We start from the raw sequence: 7785 nt of genomic DNA, 5'->3' as shown, positions 1-7785 counted from the left end.
GTAACAAGGGCAGGGGTTTACAGCAAGGAAACTTGCTGTAAACACCTGCCCATGTGAATGTACATTCACATGGGGGACGGGCAAAACTACAACTCCCAGCATGCCCTTTGGCTGTCCGATCATGCTGGGGGTTGTAGTTATGCAACAGCTGGAGGCACACTGGTAGCAAAACACAGTTTGTTACTTAACTCAGTGTTTCGCAACCCATGTGTCTCCAGCTGTTGCTAAACTACAACTCCCAGCATGCATGGTCTGTCAGTGCATGCTGGGAGTTATAGTTTTGCAACAGCTGGAGGCAAACAGGTTGGGAAACACTGAGTTAGGAAACAGACAATGCTTCCCAACTAGTGTGCCTCCAGTTGTTGCAAAACTACAACTCCAAGCATGCCCAGACAGTCTAGGCATGCTGAAAGTTGTAGTTCTGTAACATCTGGAAGAGCACAGATTGGAGACCAGTGCACAGTGGTCTCCAAACTGTGGCCCTCCAGATGTTGCAAAACTACAACTCCCAGCATGCCCAGACAGCCAAAGGCTGGGCATGCTGTGAGTTGTAGTTTTAAAACTCCTAGAAGCAACAGTGAAGATCACATTACAGCGATCTTCACTGCTGCATCTGATGCCACAGCTGCCTCCTCCACTTGTGCCTGCCGCCGGTCCCAGGTATGTGCCGTGGGCCACCCCATCACCCCCCCCACAGCACTCATCATCCCCCGCTCTGCCCGACTTCTAGGAACGGGCAGACTGAGGGAAATGAACTTTAAACCCCCCCCCCAGTCAGCTGAGACACCCCCCCCAGTCAGCTGACACACTGTGATTGGTCCACAGGGACCAATCACAGGGATTGCTGACTAGGACCATCCACAGATGGTCCTGGGGGAGGCTTGCAGAAGTTGTCTCCTGCTGGTAACAGCGGGACTTCTGCCAGCTAACCCATGCGATGCCGCGCATTGCCGGGTTAACTGAATGCCTTTTATAAACGGCGGAATGCGCGAAGGACCTGCCCAATCGGCCGTTTATATAAGGCATTCTGTGGGAAGGGGTTAGTTGAGTTATTACCGTACGACAAAGTGCTCCACCAATCAGAGGCTGAGCAGTGCTATTGGCTGTCTGGGCATGCTGGGAGTTGTAGTTATGTGAAACCATATTCAACTGCGGCTCTTCATACATTTGGGGCACCTTACTCCGAGATATTTTTGTTTCTCACTGACATATAAAACACTGATTTATAATAAATTCCCTACTTTGTCTATTATAACAATAATTACAACTATTGGAATATTTGTCTAATAAAAATGTTTATTCATCTTTTCCAGTGTTCATACATACAGGTTGGTGGTGAATACCCATAGTATACTGGCGATGATGGTAATGACACCTTTAATCTCGGGGATATTGACAATTAAGATGGCAACGGTGACCCGTCCCAGGAACTGTCTGACCGAGTTAATATAGTCCATCGGTCCGGTGATGCTGGTCACTATCCCCCTTGGCATAACCCACGTCAGAAGCTGGAGTGTGATGGCGATCCAGGTGAGCCTGTCACTGATGAAGCCGATCCAGCTGATGGCGGTGGGGTTACAGATCACGTAAAGAAGCTCTATAGTGCTGTTGGTGGTAATCCAGGTCACAAACTCATTGACTGGGTTCATCCAGGCAAGCAGGGAGCTGCTGGTGATGGTGGGGATCCAGAAGATCAAGTCAGTGGTGGTGTCTATCCAGGACAGCAGGTCACTGATGATAGTAGCAAACGAGATCAGGTCGTCAACAGCATCTATGAACCGGTCCAGCAGGTTGTTATCGATGGGAATATAGCATAGCAGGCAGATGATCATGTCACCATAAGTGCTGATCCAGCCAAGATAGTTTTTGATGATGGCCGCCCCGCTCTGCAGGTTGTTGGTAATGGAATCCCAGTTGATCGCGTCGTTGCTGGCAGTGGTGTCATTACTCCACAGGACAGGGGTGATCTTTCTGATCCTGGTCCTGGTCCAGATGGGACACTTCATGTCGCTGCTGGCAGAGGTTTGATTACTCACCAGGACAGGGGTGATCTTTCTGATCCTGGTCCTCGTCCAGATGGGACACTTCATGTCGCTGCTGGTAGTATTCAAGCTGGGCAGATCTCTGATGGTATCGTTCTGCCCTTGCAGGTGGCTGGAGGTGATATTCCGGCTCGGTTGGTTGCTGGTGATTTCAAACCAGAAACTCGGGCCGGTGGTGAAGAGGGAACCCAGGAGGATGGTAACTGTCCAGCACATGCTACAGGCCAAATTGACCTCATCCCTGCTGATGTGGTCCCCTCGAATCATGATAAAATAAAATAAAAAGCGCAAGGAAACAATATAGAAACACTAGTGCTCGCTAGATTGCAGTCCTCAGAGTAAGGCCTCTGGGGCTCTGCACCTCTTTTTCCAGCTATCACCATTTGTGAAGTCACATGTGTGATGTCATACGGAATGTCACTGCTCTGAGCACAGGTGTAGACATGGACATTTACATCCATTTGTTTTATAGGGTGAAATAAGCTTTTTATTATTAAATAAAGGTATAGAAAACTCTGGGTGTAGGGTGTTTTTTTTTTGGGGGGGGGGGCGGTGACTTTATACGGAGGACTGGGTATTTGGGTGGGAACGAACATCACTTTATAACATAGACAAACAAATATAATATAATATACAAATATAAATACAAATATTAATAAAATTCTGACAAAAAGTCCAACGTTATCTACAGATTTGGGTAGTCTGGCAGGAGGATTCCTCATTTTTGAGAATAGGAGGAGGAGGAAAGTGATGGTGGGGGAAGAATACACAGCTCCCGAATTGATCAGAACACTACAGCTCTGCTTCATTGGGAGTAGTCACCAGCACCCCAACCACCATGTTTCTTTTTTTCCCCTATATATTGCAACTTATTCCTTCTGCATATATACCTACAAACGCCAAAAGCGTAACCCCGACACCAAATAAAGTACAAATCGATGTATGAAAATGTATATTTTTTATTAATAAAAGAACATGATTCTAAAAATGTACATAATAGTCTAAATAAAATAAATATATATCAATATATGTTAAAACATTTGGCTGCAAATAATGGCTACAGGTTCGGAATTTATATAATAGTGACCCAATAGAAAAGGAATAACACACCTGTCCAAATAGTAAGCCGCTGGGTCGGAAGTGACGTTGGACACCGCGGCACTCGTGTGATGGAGCACGCAACGCGCATTCACATTATAGAGTGGGTTCGGCAACGAAAACATGGCCACAGTCACTCATACTGCGCATGCGTACACAAAAAAATTCTAGGGGGAAAGACAGATCGCTGCTAATGGAGGGATATACAAAATAAGTTGAACATCGGACCCAGGGCTAAATAATACAAAGAATGAAAATATATAGTGGGAAAACTGACTGTGAAGGCAATAACATGGCTATAAATAATGCATATACATTTGAGATAATAGCAATAATGATTATTATAATAATCCAGGGGCATATGAAAGCATAAAAAAAATTACAAGGATGTGATAACATGCATAATGGTAAAACAAATACCGTAAATAGCGCATGCAACATAAACAAAAATGAGAAAAATATTTTTGTAAAAAAATATATTTGTAGAAGTGTATACCGTATTTTTCGCCCTATAGGACGCACCGGTATATAAGACACACCCAATTTTAAAGGCGCAAAATCTAGAAAAAAAAATTCTGAACCCAACAGTTATCTTCAACCTGCGGACCTCCAGATGTTGCAAAACAACAACTCCCAGCATGCCCGGACAGCCGTTGGAGGTCCGCAGGTTGAAGACCACTGGATAGGAGGTAATACTCACGTGTCCCTGCCGCTCCGGACCCGTCACCGCTGCCCTGGTTGTCGCTCCTTCGCTGTCGCCGCGTCCCCGTGGTATCCCCGACGCTCCGGACGTCTTCTTCCCTGGGATCCACGCTTTCCGTCGCCGTCATCATCACGCGATCGGTGATGTCCTGTATTAGCCGCGGGTCCCGGCCGTTGATGGCCACCGGTACCGCCGCGATAGGTGTGTGTATTCGCCGTGTAAGACGCACCAACTTCCCCCCCCCCCCCCCCCCCCAGTTTTGGAGAATAAAAAGTGCGTCTTATACGGCGAAAAATACGGTAAATGAATCTTGATTAGTGTGCAGGAATGATGTATACTAAATCCAAATGGATAGGAGCAGTGCCTGAAGAGTGCAGGAATATATAGAGCATGCAATACAATACATACATATACAAAAGATATAAATAGTGAAGAGATATAGTGCATATAGTACAATGCATATATATATATATATATAGATAGATACATAGATATACACAAAACATGCATAATATAAAAGGATCCTGCATGTCAGAGGCCATATGCCCAGCAGAGGTGAGTGGATTAGGCATGTTAGGGTCTCATCCGACAAGAGGCCACCTCCGTGTGGTGGATGGGGACACGTTTTGATCAAAAAGTGCGCTAAGAGCCTCGATTTTTTTGACAAAGAGAGCTGCTGCTGCAACCTTATTTTTTGTATACTTTATATACGGTACATACTACTGAAATTATATTGTTCAGAAAATGGTGTAAATCTTTTTTATTGAGTAACGAAAACTGAGATTGGAAACCTTTTCAAAAATGTCTTTTATTTCTTTCCTATTAAAAATTATATTAAACAAAAAAAAACCTCTACACAAAAAATGTATATAAACTATATACTCATTATCGACCGCCAGTTTATAGAATCATTGGGGGAGATTTCTCATTAGGGTCTGTTGTAGACACAGATCTGCCCCTTTACACAATTTACAAAAGTGCACGTCGTTTGATAAATTTTGCGCAAATATATAACCCCTCCCCCCTGGCTCTACCGTGCACGCCTTCTCTACCTCCACGGCACTGCTCACATAGCTAGAAGTGCTGGAGCAGCAGTGTGCGCCGAACAAAACTCTGCACAATAGTAAAATCATAAATATTTATAACGTACACAGAGGGTAGATTCTCAAAGAATTTTGCGGCACAAAAAAATCAATTTTGCGCCAAAATTTTGGCGCAAAAAGTATTGAACACATTTCAAAGAGCTTTGTGCCGCGGTTTACACCGTTCACGTCAGTTTTGTAAAAGTGGGTGTGTCCACGTATATTTTCTGCTTTACATGATGGGCACTAGGTCTTCTCCAGGAAACTATAGACCGGTAAGTCTAACGTGCATTGTGGGTAAATTGTTTAAAGGATTTAAACGGGATTACATACAGGAATACATAGGGGATAAATGGTAAGGCCTGCGCAGCTGGCCTGTAATTGTGGGAGGAGCGGGATGACCATAAAAACCCACGGCTCTCCCCCCTTCAATGACGCTGTGGGTTCTTCGCTTGAGGGTTTGTCACATGGTGTCGGCAGGAGGTGGAGTCACGTTCCCACCGGTCAGCTGACTGCACGAGTCAGCTGACTGGAAGGTCGCTTCAGCCGACATGGTGGTGGTAAGTGGCCGTGGCTGACTGGGGGTAACGCTGGCTGTTCCCAGACTCAGGAGGTGAGCCGGAGTTCAGGGAAACCCTTGGTCAGCCCGGCCCCAGGTTATTGTATTACATATCGGCATTCGGCTTCTCGCACATGCATATCATTACCGCACTATGTGAACGGCTTGCTGCGCATGTATATGATTACTGCACTATGTGAACAGCCTCCTGCACATGCATATCATTACCGCACTATGTGAACAGCCTCCTGCACATGCATATCATTACCGCACCATGTGTTAGGCTTCTTGCACATGCATATCATTACCGCTCTATGTGTTAGGCTTCTTGCACATGTATATGATTACTGCATTATGTGAACAGCCTCCTGCACATGCATATCATTACCGCACTATGTGATAGGCTTGCTGCGCATGTATATGATTACCGCACTGTGTGAACAGTCTCCTGCACATGCATATCGTTACCGCACTATGTGAACAGTCTCCTGCACATGCATATCATTACCGCACTATGTGATAGGCTTCTTGCACATGCATATCATTACCGCACTATGTGTTAGGCTTCTTGCACATGCATATCATTACCGCACTATGTGATAGGCTTCTTGCACATGCATATCATTACCGCACTATGTGTTAGGCTTCTTGCTCATGCATATCATTACCGCACTATGTGATCAGTCTCCTGCATATTTTATCATTTCCGCACCACGTGAACAGCCTCCTGCACATATATGTCATTATCACATTTTGTAGCTCTGTGCTGCTGGGAGGATCTATATGTGTCTCCGGTATACTGAGACTCGCACACCTTTACACTCAATCGGACTCACCGCTCCGCCCCACCCTGTGGGCTTATGCTTCACCCCCACAGCTGCCAATCTGGTCAGTCTAAGGCATGCTACACCAACAGCTGCGCTCACCTCCAACCTTTGTCTCTTAACTAACTTCCTCACAGTTTTCTTTTCATTTATTTTATATTTATACTTCTGTGTTTCCGGGCGGTGTGCCTCCAGCTGTTGTGGAGCTACGATTCTCACTTATAGGAATCATGCCGTAGGGTTCATGCTGTACACATCCTGGTACCCATACACGTTGGTAGGATTCATGCCGGTAACATTTATACGCCACACACGCTTATAGGGTTAATTCGTTCTCTACGCGCTTGTAGTTTTATACCGTACACACGCTTTTAGGGTCATACTGTACACCCCCTTTGTAAGGTTTATACTGCACACACGCTTGTAAGATTCATACAGTACACACTTGTAGAGTTTATGCCGTTTACTTGCCTACAGGTTTCATACTGTACACTCGCTTGTAGGATTATGTTGTACATTCGCCCTTAGGATTCATGCTGAACGCTTGCTTGTAGCATTCATACCGCACTCACGCTTGAGCATATTTGTGGGGTGCATGCTTGTAGCATCTACTCAATACACACGCTTGTACATACTTGTAGCATTATGCTGCGTACATACTTATAAGATTCATGCCGTACACAGTACACACTGGTAGGATATCCTGTACACACGCTTGTTGGATTCTTACTTTACACGCGTTAGGATTATGCAGTACATTCGCGGTAGCATTTATACGGTACACTCGCTTGCATAATTCATAAAGTTCATGCGGTGCATACCAATGTAGCATTCATACTGTACACTTGCTCGTAGGTTTACGTGGTATACACGCTTGTACTCGCTTGCAAGGTTCATACTACACACGCTCTTGTAGGAGTCATGTTGTACACACTAATAGGAATCATACTATGTACACGCTCATACGAGTCACACTGTACGCACGTTTATAGTATTACATGGCCCCCACGCTCGTAGGATTACTACTGAATATGCACTCATAAGGATTGTGCTGCACACCCGCTCGCAGGACTTATATCACGCATGTTTGTAGGGTTATATTACTCGGGTGCACGCGGGAATCAGGCTGCGTGTGCACTCGTGGCATGTGTTCTGTACATGCGCTTGCGCTATTTGTGAAGTTCGTACGCCCGCAGTTTTGTGCAGCACACATGCTCATACAGCACATGGGGTGTGGCCCCGTACGCAGGTATGTGGTCACAATAGTTACTACTTGCCGGCATAATCTCTGCCATCGGTCGTGGTTAGCTTCAGGCGTTCACTGGTGGTCTATACGCGTATATGGTTGGCCCGAGTATAGGTTCATCAAGTTGGTGGTACAGCCATGCATAGCGGTTCACGACAGTTTCACACGTAGTCGTTCTGCACGCATCTTTATATAGGCAGGGTGATACATAGCAGTTGTCGCTGCGGACAC

Source organism: Hyla sarda, unplaced genomic scaffold (genome assembly GCF_029499605.1).
Source record: "Hyla sarda isolate aHylSar1 unplaced genomic scaffold, aHylSar1.hap1 scaffold_796, whole genome shotgun sequence".
Lineage (NCBI taxonomy): Eukaryota > Metazoa > Chordata > Amphibia > Anura > Hylidae > Hyla > Hyla sarda.
This window is presented reverse-complemented; position numbering follows the sequence as displayed.